Raw genomic sequence first — 20,509 nt, 5'->3', positions numbered from 1 at the left:
ACTTTGGGAGGCCAAGGCGGGCAGATCACAAGGTTAGGAGATCGAGAACATCCTGGCCAACACGGTAAAACCCCGTCTCTACTAAAAATACAAAAATTAGCCAGGAGCCAGGCGTGGTGGCCTGTGCCTGTAATTCCAGCTACTTGGGAGGCTGAGGCAGGAGAATCGCTTGAACCTGGGAGGCGCAGGTTGCAGTGAGACGAGATCACACCACTGCACTTCAGCCTGGCAACAGAGCAAGACTCCATCTCAAAAAAAAAAAAAAAAAAAAAAACCCGGAAGCATTTTTGCCATTCATTTCTTAGCATGCAGACTTCATCAAAAGCAGCATTTAACTCTTTCTCTTCCTCTTTACCTCCCCAAGGGATACATTATGATCTACAGCTCTACCCTTAGTCCTGAAGGAAGTTAGGTAAACTCTGGAGTGGGAAGACTGGTGTTTCTGTCTCCTCAGCTACGTAAACATGTCTTCAACTGTTACATGCTACAACTATAAAATACAGTTTTATAACAGCCCATTTCATGTTTCACAGCCCGGCTTCCATTTCAGTTTGTGTGAGGGTTGTGGAGGGAGGTGGGCCGGAAACTGGGGAGAATACACACGGGTAGTTCATCAAGGTGTAGTTTAACTGTAACTGTTGAAATAAAAGATGAGAGGAATACCAATTTCTGTGAAAGGCAGACGTAAACACAGCCCTGTCAAAGCTCCAGATGGATATTGGCATTGAATATGTGCAAGGTGGGCTCCCATGACAGGCCACCCCCTAGCATTCCTCATGACCAGTTGTGCAGTTATTCACAAGACGAGACGAGTGTGAGGTGCCTCCTCTGAGCAGGACACGATGGAAGTTGCCCCGTCTTGTGTGAACCAGAGTCTCTGAAACTCACCCTTGAGTTAGAAGAAAGGTAATCGAATCAGAACACCCCTGAACAGCACTATTTTTTAAAAAAATCTTTTAGTTTAGCAGAATCTCCCAGTGGCCATTCCAACTAAGAAAAAAAATGAAGAGACTAATCTTCATTTCCATGGTTAGAAATACAATTTGAGAGCACATTTTACCTAAGGGTGTTAAATTATTTGACTACTCTGAAAACCTTTCCCAAACCTTAAGAATTTTAAAAGGAGGGAGTGCCATTGCCTCTGCTTCACAGAGGGAGAAACTGAATGAGAGGAACAGGAGTTTAGACAAGTTCACCCAGCATTCATTTGAAGGAGTCAATGTTAAACCTCAGTATTCCCAAGAACTCAAATTTGACAGTACTGGAATCTCAGGAATTCTGATTTCTAAAGATCTACTTTATTGAAAGGTAAAAAATATAAAGAAAAATCTCCCAATATAGAAAATTGGGATCCCAATAGTTAAATATATGTTCTGCATGTGTACAAAGTCAGAAGTTTAGAAAAAAGGCAAGTCAGAAACTGTGACTTCCCTTGCCAGTGTAGCCCTCATGAGTAGCATAAATAAAGTGCCTGAGAATCCATTTTAAAGAATTATTTAATCTCTTATAAGTCTGGAGTTAAGTATTCTGAATTCAGTGCAAACTCATCTATATTCTTGTTGAGAATACATTCATTTACACTAATATCAAACTTCTAAGGCCCCAGCATCTACATAGTTTTGGAAAATTCTTTCATGCCAAAACCAGAGAAGTCTCAGGCTTCCTTTACAGCCACGATTCCTGGTCACCCTGACACTGAAAGTGTCAAGTTTTGAACGTGAACAGAGCTGGTCATTTTATCAGTATTTCAGGACTCAGCAGTTTCTTTCTTTTTTCTTTTCTTTCTTTTTTTCTTTGTTTTTTTCTTTTTTTGAGAAGGAGTTTCGCTCTTGTTGCCCAGGCTGGAGTACAATGGTGTGATCTCGGCTCACTGCAACTTCCACCTCCCAGGTTCAGTCAACTCTTCTGCCTCAGCCTCCCGAGTAGCTGGGATTACAGGTGCTGGCCACCACGCCCAGCTAACGTTTGTATTTTTAGTACAGACAGGGTTTCACCATGTTGGCCAGGCTGGTCTTGAACTCCTGATCTCAGGTGATCCACTCGCCTTGGCATCCCAAAGTGCTGGGATTATAGGCACAAGCCACCGTACCCAGCCCTGGGACTTAGCTATTTCTGACCATAAATCCAAAATCTGAAAATTCTCGTTTCAAATAACTAGATTTGTTTGTGTTCATGCCAGCAATTTTCTAAGTTGAAGATGCTTCCTTGCTGTGCACTGAGATGACATATAGGTCAACTTGACTATTTTAATCAACTACAAGCTCATATAATTTTCTGTGTCATAACAGCTTTCCAATATAATACTCTTATCTCTGAAAACACTGTATTTTAAAAACAAAACAAAACTAAACAAAAATTGGTCATTGATTTTTAAAACACAAAGGAACTCTCCTGTTATGTATTTTTTGTAATTTAGTAAAAGTGGGCACTTGGGAAGAGCTCCCTGCAACATGGCAATGGCCCTGGTGAGGACTGCGATTCACAGTCTGGGCTGTCAGCTCTGATCTCACAGTGCCCACAGCACTTGGCCACCACCGCTTCCTCGAAAGGAGCATTTAACTCTTCTTCTTCCTCGTGAATGCATCAGTGGCTAACCGGAGAGTGCACTCTGGGGCCCTTCATGGAGTCTCTGTGGGGAAATCTGATTCTCTCCACGTCGCAGAGGCATTTGTGGAGGTCCAGCATCGGGTGGGCTGCCCCATGTCACACGGCTTGCAAGTGGAATCCTGTCTGAGAGGCACCAGATCCCATCCTCTTTCCACTGTATTGCTTTTCCATGCAATGGAAGAAATTGAAGTACACCTTCCGTCAGGTGTCCTCCATTGGCTCCAGTTTGATTTCTGAGTCTAATCTACATTACATATAAACCCATCTACCTAATCTGTATTATATGTAGAAATACATCCTTCACCGGCCTCATCTCCTTCATCCCCAATGCCTCCCAGGTTGAATCACAATGAGCCTGGCTCTGCAAATGGCTCTTAGCTGTGGTCTCTGCAATTCCACCCTTGCCCTCTGCCCCTATAAGCATTCACCACCCAGCACCCAACATGATTTCATAAACACATAAATAAATCCACCACTCTCTGCTCAGTGCTTTCTGGTGGCTTCTCAGGCCCTCAGAAAGAAACCCAGATTTCTTAGTGTGCCCTTTGTACCCTCTACTGAAGCACACACATGACCCCAGCCACTCATGCATGAATCTGATACAAAGGGCCATCTCATTCACCACGCTCCACATTCTTTGCAGTCCCAAATGCTCCAACCTCATTCGCACCTGGGGACCAGTCTGTCCCTGCGTGGTGTCTTCTGGCTTACTTTCATGCCATCCGGTTCTCAACTAAAATGTTCTCATGGAAGCAGAATGGTCTGGAAGCCAAGTCCTGTGATTTTGCATCACATCCTCTTGCCTTCTCTTCTTCACTGCACTGTGGCTCTCTGACATTGGCACTATTTCCCTCTGTTCACTGTTTCCCACCATACACCGTATTAGAATGTTGGCTCTCTGCAAACAAGGCTGTGTCTGCTCCAGGACTGAACTGTAGTTGGAAAAAACAGATGTAAAACTCATCTGCTGAATTTCCTGATGCTCCATAGGACTGTCCTCCCAGCACTGGACCAGCCTCCTCCCCTCTGGGTGGTCTCTTCTCCAGGTCAAATGTGCCTCATGTGTGAGCTGTCCCCCATGCCACATCTAGACTCTACCCCATGTGAGGGCCCCCTGAACTCTGCAGACTCCAGATCTGAGCTCAGCCCTGCAAATGCCACATAATTGGACAATGTGACTCCAGGGAGAGCCTTGAATACATGGAAAGGAGCCCAAGGTTAGCAAGAGGAGCCCGGTTCTGCAGGAAGCCTTGGTGCAGTTCAACTAACATGGCTGTAGTCCTTTCACTGCCCCTCACCCTTCACTCTACCATTGCTGGGGCCGGGACTCCTGGGTGGTGGGAGCTCTCTCTGCCCCAGCTGCTCCAGCCAGATCCTCCTCTCCCGGCCTCATCCACACAACCTCCAAACTTCCATGAGTGGCCTTATTGGCGAAGATAAGACTCCAGGCTCAGAGGAAAGCACCTACTCTTAAAGCTGAGAACCAAAAGCAAGGGCTTCTCTCCAGGAATGCACTCCTCAGAGGGAAGGTTCTAGTGAGGCAAGGAGTGCCAAGCTCACCCTTGGAAGGTTTCTATAAACCTCTGGCAGTCCTCTTCTCACTTCTCAGGAGGTGAGCTAATTTCTTGGTTGAGTCAATGCAGTAGAAAGTCAAGATGGTTTGATATCCATCTGACTCCGAGTCAATGTAATTTGTCAATTCAGAAAACTCAGTCTACGACAGGATTCGTGATCTGGTAAATTTGACTTTTCTGCCTCAACAGCCACGTGTGGCAAATGCCTCCTCACTCTTGGTTTCTGAATTCTCCTATCTAGGAACTGGAAAGGTCCTTAGGTCTCAGAGTCTACCTTATACTGTAGAACCCATAGGTGAGTCCCCCTGAAAAAGGCAGGATGGCACTGGGAGCCCAGTCTCCTGGGTCCTGGCCACGGCTCTGCCTCTACCCACAGGAGGTTCTGCTCTGATCCTGCACATCTCTGCATCTGTGACCACAGCATAGTTATACCCTGTGACTTCTGAGGCTACTTTCAGCTCTGGGATTTCATACTCAGGATTTATAGTTGTAACTGGTTCCAGGCCTACCTCCTCAATGAGGTGTTTTTGATGGCCCTGCCTAAACATGTCCTTGTCTGCTCCTCTGTGGCTGCGCACTGCTTGCTTCCTTTACACCCTCACCTGCCCTACCATGACTCACCCACTCCATGTTTGCACTCTCCACCTCCTGCGTGGTTCTCCAGGCACCGAGATGCCAGGGAGCCAGTACTCTCCTTCAAGGCCACAGCCCCAGGACCCAACACAGTGTGCCTGGCACCAAGGAGGTGCTGGACATTTGCTGAATGAACTGATTATAGCCTCTACCTCTTAGGATGCATTTGTGGGAAAGGGCGGTTCACCCTTCACCAGGCTGGGGATGCTGTGTGTGAGCCTAAAATATCCAGATGGAGCTCAAATCAGCCTCAGTCCAGTTTGGTCTCAGGTCTAACCATTGACTCTTCTAACCTTATTAGCAATTACTCAAATTAAAAAAAAAAAAAAAAGCATAGAGTTTCTTTAGAATCCTCTTCTAAAATCCTTCCCTTTTAATTTGGAATATAGCAGCTTGGGAGAGCTGGAAGTCGAAAAACAAAGCGATTCATTCTCTGGCCAAGAAATGTTCAGAAGCAACAATGGTCACGTTTATCCTACAATGGCAAAAAGAGAATGCTTAAATTAAACCATTATTGATTTAAATTCACGAACTAAGATAATTGATATTGAATATTGAAATTAAAGACTGCATTTGTGTTCTTCTTAAGTCTGCCTGGTGGAGAACATTTGAGTAATATTTGTCTTTAAAGAGTAGGTGGGTGATGAACCCTGAAAATAACCTTCCTTCTATATCGAATATGACTTTAACAAAACAAGTTGAACTACATTCAAATCTGCTTACATAAATGGAGTTTGTAATTTTTCGTAATGATTTGAGATTCTATAGTAATATCACGGCCACATGTGGATTTGAAGAGATATAAACTTTACAAAAATCTAACATAAATTAAACTTCATTCTATATTTATTCAATACATATTCTTGTTTCAGGAGAAAATATTTACTGGATGATACCTTTGTGAGAACCATTCTCAGTAGCAGATTGTTATAATGACATGGTTTCTTGCTTTAACAAAAAATAAATGGTATCATTTAAAAAAAAAAAAAAAAGAAAAAAAAAGCTCTCCCCATCGGTGTCCTGGGAAGGGAGCACATGGTGACGCTCAGCAGCTATCTCAGCTGCAGCCCTCCTGGCAGGGTGGGGTGGAAGGCAGGCAGTTCTCTGCTCTGAGGCTGCAAATGTGGAGGCAGCAGAGCCCAGTGAAGTCAGGTGCCCTGGCCGCTGCCCCCTGTACTCCAGCCACTGTCCTGGAGGCAGTGAATGCTGAGACAGGGTCCAGGTGGAAAGCTGGAATCGCTTGGATTTCCCCAGAGCATACCTTGTCACCATGTCATATTCTGCCAGGCAGCCTGCAGCATCCAACAGCATCTCAGAAATGGGGACTGTCTGGGGAAAGTGCACGTTTTTTGTGTGTATTTGGTGTGTTTGGTTTATTTAATTATTTTAAGCTCAAAGTCGAACTCTACTCTCCCATCCTCCTGAGCTGTCACTTATGGAAATCGCAATGTCCCCACAGGACCTGTGTGTGAAAAGATAAGGCCATGTGAGAAGAGCTTTGCGTATGGGCACCCCTCTGCGGGCTCAGCCAGTGTAGGACTCCGTGTTCACCCTGTCCTGTGGTACAGCCCTCCCTGGCACTAGGTGACCTTGGGATGTTGTCCTCCTGCTCTCTGGTCAGCCTTGCACTCTCCTCTCAACTCTGAGGCCAGTAAAGGAAGGGAGTCCACTTGAGTGGAAATGCCGAGGGCGTGGCCCCAGGGGAAGATCAGAGCAGGCCAGCAGCGTGTGCAGAGCCCCGAGTCTCCAGTGGGGCCGGGCAGTTGGCAGCTCTAGGCGGCCCCCGCGGAGCGCCCATCCTCTGTGGTTTAGAAGCACGTTTGCCTCACATGGCAAGCACTGCTGCCTTTGTTCTCCTACAACTCCTCAGGGGCTGAGCCCTTGGGAATGAACATGCACAATAACAGGTTGCAGAGGCCTGAGGATTGTTTCTGACAACAGCAGCTCTCTGTGACCGTGGCTCCCAAATGCATTTTCCCCAGGTCCTTTAGGCGCAGACCTGGGGAGGCGGTCACCCCTCAAGTAAGAGGGTGACAAAAACAAAATGAGTCAAGCCACCCCACCCACCACCCTCCCCCTGAAGCAGGTGCATGTTCTCAGCCCTTTGACAAGGCTCCCTAGAAGTTAGTCCCTTTATGCAAATCGATCTCCCCCTCTGGCGTGCGTGTGTGTGTGTGTGTTTGTGTGTGTGTGTGTACACAATGGCACTGACCTGAAAGTAAAATCCAATAGGTAAGAAACATCCTATTCCAACCATGACAGACCCTTCCCCCGATGCACATAGGTGGAGCATGGTCACCATCCCCAAGATTTCTGGTTCTCAGTCTCAAAATGTGGGCCTAGCAATGTATGGAGTAGCCTTTCCAAGTATCCCCTGTAAGCAAAGACAGTCTAAAACCAACATAAAAATGAGTGTGCATGTGGGTTGAGAGTTTTCAAGATCCAGGACGGCGCATTAAAAAGACCTAGAGAGCTTCAGCAGTACTGAGGCCTGGCCCCACCACAGACCAGTGAAAGCAGAATATCTGGGGAGGGGTCAGGCATCTTTATTATTTGAACTTCTCAGCTGATTTTAACAGGCAGCCGGGGTGGAAAATTCTGGGTCAGGCCTTACAGAGACTGGAGTCTATGGCTCCTCCAGCTAGCCTGATAGCAATTCTATCCACACAGGCAAGCATCCTGTCCCCACACACTCCGTGTCATCCAGCCAGTGGTTCTCAGACTTTGATGTGTGTCCACATCACCTGGGAGGATCATAAGGACCACAGAGCCCCAGGTTCCTTAGAGTGGGTGGGACTCGGGCCTGGGGATTTCTCAGAGCTCCCATGTGAGTCTGATGCCCATCCAAGTGTGATCACCAAGGGCCTTGTCCTTACAGAGAGTAGAAGGTGGTTGAGCAAGCACAGCAATTGATGGCAGTGTTCCTTGCCTGTTTCACAGTAATACCAGCCAGGATCCAGCTGAGCCTCCTGCAGAGGTGAGCCAAAGTGAGCCCCCCACTCCTTCACCTCCTCCTCCCACACACACCAGAGATCCATTCTGGAGCTGTGCCTGTGCAAAACCCAGTCTCCTCAGCCACTGCGGGCTGGTGTGGGGTTCTGTGCTCTCCACCTGTCATCCCAGGAGCGCTGTCCCGGGCTCCACCTGACTCAGGGAAAGGTCTGTTTCCTGTGCTCTGAAATGCTGGGTCTCCAGACACTCTATCCATGAAACAAACAAAATAGTGTGAGTCTGTGTTCTCAAATGGGAAGGCCGCAACACACGCTGCCTCCTGGCCCCTTGAATTGGTGCTCCCCACCAGGGCCACCACCCAGGCTCTGTGGTCCATGAGGAGACAGGCTCATGATGGGGCCTTCTCCCAGGAGACCAAGCTCCCAGGAAACTTCCCCTCAGACCCAGGGCTCTGAGCTGGGTAATGTCCAAGGAGAGGCACAAGAATGACTGGTCAGGGACTGGAGTCTCTGCCTGGCCTACCTAAGGGTATCCTCAGCTGCAGGTCCCCTTACTCAATGAACAGAACAGGGAGGGGATGCCTCTGAGCATCCACCCCCGAAACCTATCTGTCTCAGTCTGGCCACAGCCCCTCCAGCACCTGAAATGTTAACTCTGCTTCCTTCTAGAAAGCCTGAGGCCATGGAGGAGGCTGGGCGGGGGCAGATGTGGATAGGTGGACTCTGGCCAGACAGGGCCCTAAGGTGCCACCTTGCCTAGGTGCCTAGCCCTGATTCTGGGACAAGGACCATGCTCCACACCAAGCACACTTGCCAGCCTGCCCTGTCTGCTCTGAGCCACCTCCTCAACCCACTGCCTCTTCCCTCTGCCGGACGCCCACCTCTGACGCCTCCCCCACAACTCCATGTCAACTATATGCTGTCTCTGTCTTCTCATTAGGACTTTAGGCACACTCCAGACAACATCTCTTTTTATGAACTACCTAAAAAATTCCTCTCCAGCAACACCAAACCACCAAGGGGTAGCCAGCAGGACAGCACACTCTGGGTCAGGCCAGCAGGGGTGCCTGGGAGGGGGCTTATGGCAGAGGGGCAGGGGTGGGCCACTCCCTGGATGCATTTAGGACTATTTTGCAGATAGGTGATGGGGAAGCACCCACAAGGATAGAGTTTGAAATAAAAAGCAAGCTAAAGCCAGGACTTTGGGAAATGGAGCTCAGATCCCCAAAACCTAGCATATAGAACGTTTTTGAATCTTACTGGACATAAGACTCACCAGAAAGAGATAAAAATGCAGATTTCAAGGCAGCCAAGGAAGCTGCTCCCACAGCAAGCCCTGCTAGGCCTGTGGTGTGTTTCCAGGAAAGATTATGGGAGACTCGATGAAGAGAAAAGCAGAATCCAGGGATGGGTGAGGTCGGACAGCCAAGGCCAGAGCACAGGGTGGAAACCAGAGAGGTCCTGAGGTCCCAGCTGATGTAAAGTACACGAGAGGTAGGAGGGCTGTGAGTGGAACATGGATCCTAAAGTCACAGATCTCTGGGCATGACTTCCTGTGATTCTGAAAGCCTCCAGCTTTCAGGTCAACCCTTGAAATGTGAGCAGGTCATACAGAACCTCGGGGCCTATGAAATCTTCCTCCTTAAAAATAGACTCTTAATTTATAGAGTTGAGAGTCCACCCAAGAGGAAAGAGCTGGATTTATTGCTGGCAAAATATGAAGGTTGTAACACGACACCTCTTCAAGTCTCCTTGTATATTTTCACGGGCCAGGCAGTAATTGCCTCCAGAGGTGAGGCCCTGATGGGTTAGGAGAGGAAACCTACCCAGCCGCCCACCAGCTAGGAGGAGGGGGTCTGGGGCCAGGTACAGCTGTGGTAAGGATGCAGGACAGAATGCACTGAGAAAAATAGGTCATGATAGGGTCCACCAGGCCCAGGAACTAGCAAATAAGGAAGCCACAGAAACAGAGGGAAGGTGGTAAACAGGGCAGAAGGGAGCCGAGAACTTGCTCGTTACAAAGGCAGGAACCCTACTCTGTTCCCAAAGGCCTGAAATCTCTCCAGAGGGTAGCCGTGTCCACACAAGGCTTCCTCTGGGTGAATCAGGCACAATGAGGGCCCGGGATGAGGGCCCAGCCTGGCATCATCCCTTTGGGGCCTTTCTGCAGACAGAAAACTGTAGCCAAATTAGGACACTCTAAGGATCTGAAGGCACCAAGACCTGCTGGCCTGTGACCAGAAGCATCCAGTTTTTCCGCCTGATTTGGGGTGATTCTTAAGTCATCCAACTCTCATTTTCCTCATGGTGAAGGGTGTTTATCAAAACCCAGTGACTTGTGAAGACCACCAAATGGTACCTATGTGATGTCAAAGCTGTGCTGGAAGAAGGGAAGTGTATTCTCCCAACTAGTGGTTCAGGAGAAAGAGGCATGACTCCCACAAGCACTGGGAAAACTTTCGTCCACCAAATAATCACACAAGTCATGCAAATGAACACTGTGGGAGGTGCCTCAAAGGAGAGAACATGCACCTGCCCCTGCCCCCTGCCCCTGGCCCTGGGGACACTGCCAAAGATTCTGTGAGGAGCTCACCTTTGGACTGAGGTCTGGAGGATAAGCACATGCCAACAGGTCAAAGAGGGGGCAGACAGTCATAGGGGCAAACAGAGCACCATGCAGATGCCTAGAGCAGGGGTTCATGGTGAGCTCAGCCTCATGAGAGGTTGCAGCCAGAATGGGGAGGACTGTGGACCAGGTAAAGATCTAGTCATTGATCTGGAAAAAAAAAAAAAAAAGGCACGTGAAGCATGTAGAGCCATTGAAGGATTTTAGGCAGGACAGCGGCACAGTGAAGCTTTGAAAAAGGTCACACTGGCCAGAAGCAGTGCAGGGAGAGGCCTGCAAGTTGCAGGACCAGCACAGAGAGGCATCCTGGCCATTTCCACCAGGCAGTCTCGAGAGGGCTGCTGCAGCTCCAAATGAGATGCTGGCTGTGGATAAAGGCGGATGTATCTGAGACCACCTGACAGACAGAATCAGCAGGGACAGACTGCATTTGGGGTAGATGAGGGTTTGCTGTCTCCACGGCAATATCCTAACAGGAGGACCACAGGAACAAGGTGTGACTTGGAGCTCCAGATTCAGGTTCTGTTTTTATTATGTCAAGATCCCGGTGCCATCTACATGGGAGCTTCAGGAAGGCAGCTGGCTGTGTGTTTCTGGAGCTGAGGAGAAAGCTCTAGAAGGAGATTTCAGTGTCTATGTCAGCTGTACACGGGAGTTCACGAAGCCAAGCTCCTGAATGAGGCGGCCAGAGGAGAGCTCCGCGTGAGAAAGAGTGACAGCCAGAACTGAGTCACAGTTGCACCCCATGGGCAATAGCCGTGTGCAGTGCACAGAACCAGGAGAGAATGGGGCCTGTAGGCCAAGATGGTGTGTCAGAAGGAGGGAATCTTTAGCAATGACAAAAGTTGCTGAGACCCTGGAAAAGAGAGACAACAAGAGAACTCCAATGGTTTTAAGGAGAGATCATCCCGAAAATGCTGAAAAGTCAGTAGGCGACAGACTGTAGGGACACTGGGTTGCATGTGAAAACAATTGGGGTGAGTGAGGAAATGTTAACGCTTTTGAATATGTGAGAAGTAGGATTGGAGCTGTGCTTGGGAAGATCATGGTGGCTTGAAAGGAGAAAAAGCTAGGAATTTCATTCTCTGCGTTAATACTACCATCTTGTAAGAAATAAGGCAGTGTAGGACAACGGTTGGAGCAGTCCAAGAATGGATGGGAATGATCAAATCACAGCCACTAAGCTCGCGGGAACTGAATTAGGGGGTGACTCCACAGGAAAGGAGAGCAGCTGGACTTAGTGGTTGAATGGGCCACTACGGGGTGAAGGCACAGACAACTAGGAGACTAGGAGACTGGCAGGAAGGAGAAGCAGAATCCATGCCCCTGTCAGAGCTGGATGGCCAGGGATTCTCTGCTGAGCCGTTGTCAGGGGCAGCTGTTTCAGGTTCCAATAGAATGTCACAATGTGGAGACACCCACCAGTCACTGTTACCTGAAGACCTGTGCTCAAGACACAGGGCAAGTGGGTGTGGGGCCGGCAGGGACTGCAAAGTTCACTCAGGGGACACGTGTGGAATGCACAGAGGGGCTGTGGGAACACAGAGCCCAAGAGGAAAGGATAGTGGACAGCAGGAGTGACCAGGAGACACGGAGAAAAGGATGGATGAGGAATGGAGCCCCTGTAGAGAAGGGCAAAGAGACTGCTTACACCATGGGTTTGCGGGCAGATGCAGAGCAAGGCTTCTGCAGTCCCCTGGGTTTGGAGGGCACAGTTTCCACTCGTATGTAGGAGTAGGAGCCAAATGGAAAGGGATGGAGACAGAGGAGGAGGGCAGAGGGGCAGCAGCTCAGGACCACACCATCTGAGGATGGAGAGAGGGCTGGGAACACGAACAACCCTAGGGCTCAGCGCAGGCTGCCAAGGGAATTCTTCAGTTGTCTGCTTTGGCCACTACTATTTGTGTGTGTGAATATGTGTGTGTGTGTGTGTTTTCTGAGCTTTATTGAAGTATAACTAAAAAATAAAAATTGAGTATTTAAGGTGTACAAGGTCTTATTTTGATATAAACATGCATTGTGAGATTACCAAGAACAAGCTAATCACCATATCCATCACCACATTTTTTGTAAGAATACTTGAAATCTACTCTATTAGCAAATTTCAAGGATATAGTGCAGCATTATTAACTATAGTCACCATGCCATGCATTAGGTCTTCATAATTTATCTAATAAGTAAAAGTTTCCTATCATGTTTTTCAATAAGAAAGATGGGTATGGAGAAGTCAAAATGGCCAATGAATGTGAAAAAAAGAACAAGATTAATGGCAGTGATTACCCGACATGCTAATTAAGACACTGAAACATTGTCCATCTGTCAAAGTAGCAAATGCAACCAGTTTCTGCAGACACATCATTTGGGTTAAAGACAGGACTGCGTATCATAGGATGGCATTTTTCCCTGGCTCTGTCGCTGCTGCCATGGTGGCTCTCCCAGTCTCTGCTGTGGGCATGCCTGGACACGACCCCCAGCCTCCTCGCTTCCCTGTGGTGTGGGTCGCTTCCTCTAGAGCTGCAATTACATTTGAGCCAGAGTCAGACACAGAGGCTTCTGAGCCCTGAAGATGCTGCAGGATCTGCGGGGCTGCAGGAAGCTGCCTCAGGACCTGCTTGTGCAGGCGGGAAGGCAAGCTCAATGGCAACTCCATGATGTCTTAGAGATTTCCTCTAATGTCACAAAGGGGAGAGAGACTAAAAGTGCCATATCTGAGGTCCAGAAACAGAGCAAAGTGGGTACTGTAACTCAAGATGGGTCAAGGGACTGGGCCACTGACATATAGCTGAGAGGTGTCAGAGCTGGTATTTCATCCAGGCTGCCAAAACCCAAACACAGACCCTGCCTGCAGCACGCTCTGCCTCTCTAAGTCCACCCTGCCTAGGACTAGGAAGGCCAGGTGTCCTCCCACCCAAGGCAGGCAGGGGGGGAAGAAGTCAGCAGAGAGACCAGGTGAGGGCTCCCAGCACAGCCACAGCACAGCCCTGCCCATGTGAGCCTGTCGGACATCGACACATACCACGCGTCACCTTGTGCACAGTCAGCCCCCGAGCAAGGGCACAGCAGAGCACCTGGTCGCAGAGCAGTGTGGACAGGCGAGGGCACACTGGCCCTGCTGGGGAGAGTGGGCAACTGAGGAGCATGCTGGGGCCAGGGTTGCCACCAGCTAGCCTGAGCCAGGGAAACTATTCAACCTTTTTTTTTCTTTCCAGCAAAAACAATGACAATTTTCTGTCCATTGTCATTTCCTAAGAACGCTTACGGGACAAAGTCTGAGCTGCAGTAAACAGCCTGGGAGCCAAAGTCCTCTGGCTCCAGCGAGCACGTTAGGCATGATTCATCTGGTGAACATTCTCTTTCTAAAGAGAGAAGGCCAGGTTAAACAAGGGTTTGCACAAAGCTCTCTTCCTGTGGCAAACAAAAGCCTGGGCTGGGCCAGCCATCAGTCCAGGCTCAGGAGAGGTCCCTAACCAAGTTCATATGTGGCTCCCATGAGACCCCCCAGATGGGGCTTGGGGAAGATCTGATGATGATGGTGATGATGATGATATGGTGTTCTTCCAGAAAAGCCTAAAATGTGCCAGTAGAGTCTTCCCTGGGAAGTAATATTGTCCTGGCAAAGCAATGGTATCAGGAGGTCTTTTAGTCTCAATCAGAATAGGAAGGAGAAGGTACCTTTGGGAATAAATGAAGCACCATGGGCCCCAAAGAGAGCCAACATGCAAATCATGGCCTGAAGACGACCCAGGAAGGAATGGAGCTCAGGACCAATGAGGGGACACAGAGAGGAGGCAGCAGAGGGACCGGCAGCACCGTGATCCAGGCATCCATGGTGGCAATGCCAAGCAGCAATGGCCCTCCTGTGCTCGGTGGTTGCACGAAGGCCCAGATCAGTGCCAAGCAGGTGGTCTACTGGGCAGGCGGGGTATGAAGGAGACATTTCCTGCCTGATCTTGTCAGCCAGGCTCACTTCTCAGACCAACCCCCATTCCACCTTAAATTGCAATCCACATCCTTCTCAGGAAACAAGAAACCCCTCAGTCTGCACAATGCTTTCTTTGCCATGATTTGCATCACCTATGTCTTGCTCTATGATTTGGGGATTATGTCCATTGTTTGTTGGCTACACTCCCACCCCTCAGTTGGAATATGCATCAGCTGCAGGAGGGCAGGGAATTTTTTGTTGCTCCCTGATCTCCCCCTAGCACCTCAAGCAGTGCCTGGCACACAGCAGGTGTCCACAGTACTTGTCGAATGCAGAAGTGAATGAACGGTAGGATAGAGTCACCCAGCTGACTTGGACCCGGACTGGCCCAGCTGGTGGTCTACACCATGATTTGCTGGATAAGCCACGCAGCTTTTCCTGCATCAACATAGATGCAGCCCCTCTGTCCAAACATGGTGCTCCCTCTGTCATTGATGGGAACCAGATGGAGTCTCGCCTGTAACATGACTGAGCACTGATTTCAGTAAAGTAAATGAATTACCAAAATGTAGTCATTATAATCTATCTTCATCTTAGTGACACACTTGGCTGGCTGCTATAAACCAGGGCTTGAAGAGTGAATGTGAATTTACAGACCTCTCAGCTCTGCCCACAGGACCCAAATCTGGCAGAACTGTCATCTCTATTGAACTATTACAACTGAATGATGAGCTCTTCTACCCCCAGATTTACCCGTAATATGTGGTAACCCAGCTATAGGAGCTGTCTGATAATTCATCCTAGTACATCAGATTTGGAAAGACCTTTAGGGTCATCTAAACAAATTCCATCTGCTTGAAACAAATGCCACTAAATCACAGCTACCACTCTTCCAAGACTGGGCCAAAGCCCAGCTCACACAACTCATCCCACTCAAGCAACAGTCCCACACACAAAATGGAGTGTCCACTCCTAAAGCTGAGTCAGCCCTGAAAGGTCTGAGGGCTTGAGCAACCTAGCTCAGGCATGACAAGTGACTTTCAGAACTGTTACTCAAACTGAAGAGTGACTCCAACCCAGCACTCCCAACCATTATGCTCACCACCGACTCTGAATTCTGGAGAAAATTGTCAATGGAGATGTAGAGTATTGGTGACTCCTGGGTCCTTGACACCCAAACTCACCAATCTTAACAACATTAAAAGCGAGACATTGTTGCTTCCTGATGTGATGAAGGTACAACAGGAAGTGAATAGCATTCATACAAAGTGGCTCTACAAAAAAATAAAAAATAAAAAAATGTGAGTTTAATCAAGCATTGGATATTAACCACCTGCAAGAGGCATGGAAGATAAATCTTCAAGAAGAGGGCATTTAGCTAAACCCAGAACATAATCCACTCTACAGAAAAATGACCCATGACTAAGTTTTTTCAACAAATAAATGCATTTTTAAAAAACAGGGAGATGTATTACAGATTAAAAGAGACCTAAGAGACACATCACCCAACCACAGTGCGTGGACCTTGTCTGCATCCTGAATCCAGCAAAGCACCTGCAAAAGGACAATGATTTTTATATTTAGCTGAATTTCATTTATGATGACTGTAGTATACTATTCCATTCTACACCTTTTTTCTTTTTTTAGTTTTGTAGATTTGGGGGGTACAAGTACAGTTTTGTTATGTGGATAGATTTCATAGTCGTGAGGCCTGGGCTTTTGGTGTAATCATCACTTGATTAGTATACATTGTACCTGTTAAGTAATTTCTCACCCCCCCTTGCCCTCCCAACCTCTCCCCTTTCTGAGTCTCCAATGTCTGTTATTCCACACTCTATGTCCATGTGAACACATTATTTAGCTCCCACTTATAAATGAGAACACACAGTATTTGACTTTCTGCTTCTGGGTTGTTTCACTTGAGATAATGGCCTCCAGTTCTGTACATGTTACTGCAAAAGACATGATTTCATTCTTTTTTATGGCTGAGTAGTATTCCAGGGTGTGTGTGTGTGTGTGTGTGTGTGTGTATTATACACATTATATATATAAAACATACATATTATATATATACACCAATACCAATATGGTGTGTATGTGTGTGTGTGTGTGTATGTGTGTGTATACTTCTAGAACTTGCTTCAAAATACTCCAGGAAAAATAAAACACAGAGTAAAGGGGTAGATGAAGTAAGAATAGCTAAGTGCTGATCATTATTGAAGCTAGGATATGAACAAGTGAGGTTTCATTAGATTATTTGTTCTACTTCTACATATGCTTAATATTTTCCATAACAAAGTTAAATTTAAAAAGAAGTAATGACACCCAGGAATAGAATCTTAAACACCAAAGCAACATCGTACTTTATATGGAAATGGTCACGCTCTCCCTTTGAAAAGCTTTCTCATCACGGGAGATAAAGTTACCAACTTAGAGAAAGAGAAGGGTCTCAGTGAGAGACTCCCAAGGAATATACCACAGAAAGCAAAAGCATAATGGCTAAGAGATAAAACTATGGAAAATTTAAGAAAAGATGTATGTTTTTAAATATTAGTGAAACATTTAAATATGCATAATGAACTGGGAAAATATAAAGTACATGTCAAAAAATCTTAGCATTATCATTACATTAAAAATTTCATAATCCTATAAGAAAAATAGACTATTCCCTCCAAACGGGCAAAGATATGAGCAGAAAGTTCGTGGGGGGAAAGGAAAGGTATAAAGACAGTGAATATGCATAAAGGAAAAAACAAGCACAGGTTCACTTGTAATAAAATCAGCACATATTTAAAAAGAACATCAAGGTCTACACATTATTGACAAGATGAGCTCATTGGAGAACATCTCATAGTCCTGCTGTGGCTGAGGGGAAACTGTTCTTCCGCCACACTGCTGGTTCACACTCGCTATTTATATGTAGCAAAAGCTCATTAATGCCCTTTGTTTCAGCAGTTCTTCTTACAACTATTTATTCATGAGAAGTAAAAATAAGCAAAGGTTTGTCTTACCTACAACAGTAAGTACAGGCAGTTTCCTCTGGCGCTATGCAAAAATTCGTGCATGATTGAAGATGATGAACCCTTGGCTTGAAGTCTGAGGCCTGAATCCTGGTGCTGGCCTACTTTTAGGCTTGGTTTCTTCTTATCCTATGGGCTAAAAGTTAGCACTTAAGTCTACAGCTACTGAAAAACTGGAATAGATCTAAAAGACAAAGTGTTCACTTTTGCTAATATATATAAGCTACCTATTAAAAATAGGTAGATTTTTAATCTACCTACTGCCTATTCAGTAGATACCATTTTGTGCATCAGACTAAAATAATAAAAATAATGATCTTTTTCAGTCTTGCGTCTTGAATCTCAGAATCTTCATCTGTATGGTGAACCCACTGGGATAGTTTAAGAAAACACATCCATTGGCCAATACTCTGAGTTCTAGTCCAACATGAAAAGCGTATCTTTGTGTTATCCAAGTCATAAAGGTAGAGCCAGTTTCCCTAAGATGTATTCTTGGAATTTTCCAGAAGATTAATTCTTCTCAGCCTTAGATTGCTACAGGATTGACCTCGTGGCCTAACATCCATAAGAGGACATTACCAGTTGAGAACCCATGGAGTTAGAGGTGAAACTGCCTGCAGCTTGCTTCTATCTGAATTTCCCCTGAGGTGAACAAATCTGTGCCAGTAGGAGTTGCCCAAGTCTCCATTGTAGAGCAACAGGGCTGTTTTGAGTGCAGTTATGAAGGAGGAAAAGCAGCTCCATGCCTCCATGGAAACCCAGCCTGAAGATCTCAAGATCCTGGTCCCTGGAGAAGCAGATCCATGGCACCAAACCCCACACTGTACAGCCCATCTAAAGGTCAACGGCACCTGTGCGAGAGATATTAAGGAAGAGCAACGATAAACAAAATCAGAGCATCTGTGAGCTTACTCCTGTGGCGAATTTGAGGAAAAGCTTTGGCGTTATCCAGGTTAAAATTGAAGTCAAATGCTGCAGCGTTTCCAGAAACATGAGGCACTGGTTTGTCCCCAGGACAGGAAATACTGATGTTGACTTTCATGATGGAAACAATGACTTCTGCCCACTCTCCACCCTCCTTTCTTACACTTAGAAAATCTGGCATTAAAATGAAAGGCAAACCAAAAAAGAAATGGAAGGTGACAACCAGAGAAAAGACCATGTCAGCAAAATCCCAGCTCCAAGTCCTGAGCCCTGATACTGAAGATGCATTCACAGTTTGACACAGAGGGTGGTATTAGGATCTAGAACAGATCGGGGAAATTTGAGTAAAGGAAGCACCTGACCAGGAGAGCCCGGCTGCACTTGGAATCACTGGGGAAGGAGAATCTTGGTTACATTTGCTTACCAGGATTACCCTCCTGTGGGCTAATCAATCCTAATAGGATGCTGAAGGGTTTTTTTTAAATTTTCAATTCAGAGGCCCATTTTTAAAAATATGCTGACTGTTGGTTAAGGCACACAGCTGATTTTATTAATATATATGAGGATCCATGTCTAAAGAACTCAAAGTTATTATTAAACTCATAACTACTAAATTAATAGGCACATATATAACATAAACATTCTCAAATACAGGACTGTGTCATGTTTAAAACCCTACTTGTTCGCTGAGCACCATTTTATGCAAAACTGTCTGAGAAAACAGCTGCCAATTAATAAAGTCAACCTATGCCAATGAATGGAGCAATATTGGAACCTATTTTCCAGAACTAACTTGAACATTCAACAAAAAATTCTGGCAGGAAAAAAGAAGAATATATACACACGCACACACATATACAGGTTCTTTTCAGAAAACGTCTCAGAAATGTGGTCCTCATCATGTGAACGCAGTGTTCATATGTGTGCTGCCTGATTTGACTCTCAGCTTTCTGCCATTGCATTGGTGTTTGGGGGGTTTTGGTCTCATAGTACAGAAAAACTTTCAATTGTTAAATGTGTGCAAAATAAAATGCAAACAGCACAACTCAATTACTTTCCTTCAAACTGATGGCATGTTTCTCAGTGTCTGTCAGTTGTTTTAACAAAAACTTTTCTATCAAAATCATCTGCAAAGAATTGAAGTTACTCTTTCAACATTTGTTTGCCAAAATCCCTGCTCTGTTTTCTCTTTGAAATTCAAAATTACTAATATACCATACTGCAAATATAAGTGTCTTTCTCCAGAAAGCTCTAGTGGCCAAGTAGAAATGTTTCCCTTCGGATCAAGGAAATGGTATTTTGTGATTAAATTAGTTTGAGCAACACAGTTCTGGGTGTTTTATATCGCAGAGCTGTGATTTTCTAGCAGATGGCTTCGACATTTTTATACTGAGGCAAGTTTTAGTTTTCCAACCTCAGTTAAAATCTTTAAAACGTTTACTTTAGAAGGAATTACTACACAATGGGAAAAGAACCATATGCAATACCTTATCATTTAGGAAAAATATTCCATTTTGAAACTGGATTTTATTATGGCCTGTTTTGTGTAAGTAGGCTGCAGGTTTAGTTGCTACACACATTGTTAGGGCCCTGCAAGCGTCTGTTTTTCGTTACCCTCCCCATACAACCCGGCCCTCTGAACCCCGGTGCCTGCATCTGTGTGCATACATGCTGTGATTCATTACAATAACAGGAATCTGCTGCTGTTATGATTGAGATAAATCAGCTTTGTGGTCTGGGCAGCCATTCTGATAACCATGGCTCCACCTCAAATTTGCTGCCTGGTCTTAAGCCATCTGCAATACAGTCTGGTCGACGAAGTAGACACACAGATACTATATTTTCTTAGGAATTCAAATAAAATAGATACTGTGGGCCAGGAATTTAACTAATACCTTTCCCTACATTAACTAATTTAATCCTTACAACATCTTTAGTGGTTAACTCCTTCTCTTATCTGCCTTAGGTATACTAAGGGATTGCTTGCCCACAGCACCCCAGTTGGTGTGCAGCTCAACTTGATCCCTGGGTCCCAGCTCTGAACAGCTGTTATGACATGCTGTCACCTTGCCATCTTGGCTCCAGGGTGAGGACTGGAGTCCCCCACTGTTCATTTCTGTAGTGGGTCCTGAAGGGAGGAAGAATCAGACTTGGTCATCCACACTCTCCCCAGCCCAATCACCTGTCTGCACCTTGGGGCTGGATACATCGCTGGCCATGGCATAGACTGGTCTCTTGGCAAAGCTGAGGGG

At 46.3% G+C, this 20,509-nt stretch overlaps 1 long non-coding RNA gene across 1 annotated transcript in view; it reads right to left on the bottom strand.

The window, feature by feature from the left end:
- Window positions 1-18,336, bottom strand: part of LOC104671924 — a 36,042-nt gene extending 17,706 nt beyond the window's left edge. The window contains exons 1-4 of the long non-coding RNA XR_749337.2: window positions 17,325-18,336; window positions 15,819-15,867; window positions 10,359-10,541; window positions 3,319-3,539 (exon numbers count right to left, since the gene is read on the bottom strand). This is a non-coding gene — a long non-coding RNA (uncharacterized LOC104671924). The remainder of the gene's footprint in view (window positions 1-3,318; window positions 3,540-10,358; window positions 10,542-15,818; window positions 15,868-17,324) is intronic.
- Window positions 18,337-20,509: the final 2,173 nt, after the last annotated feature.

This window comes from Rhinopithecus roxellana, chromosome 11, assembly GCF_007565055.1.
Source record: "Rhinopithecus roxellana isolate Shanxi Qingling chromosome 11, ASM756505v1, whole genome shotgun sequence".
Classification (NCBI taxonomy): domain Eukaryota; kingdom Metazoa; phylum Chordata; class Mammalia; order Primates; family Cercopithecidae; genus Rhinopithecus; species Rhinopithecus roxellana.
This window is presented reverse-complemented; position numbering and strand designations above follow the sequence as displayed.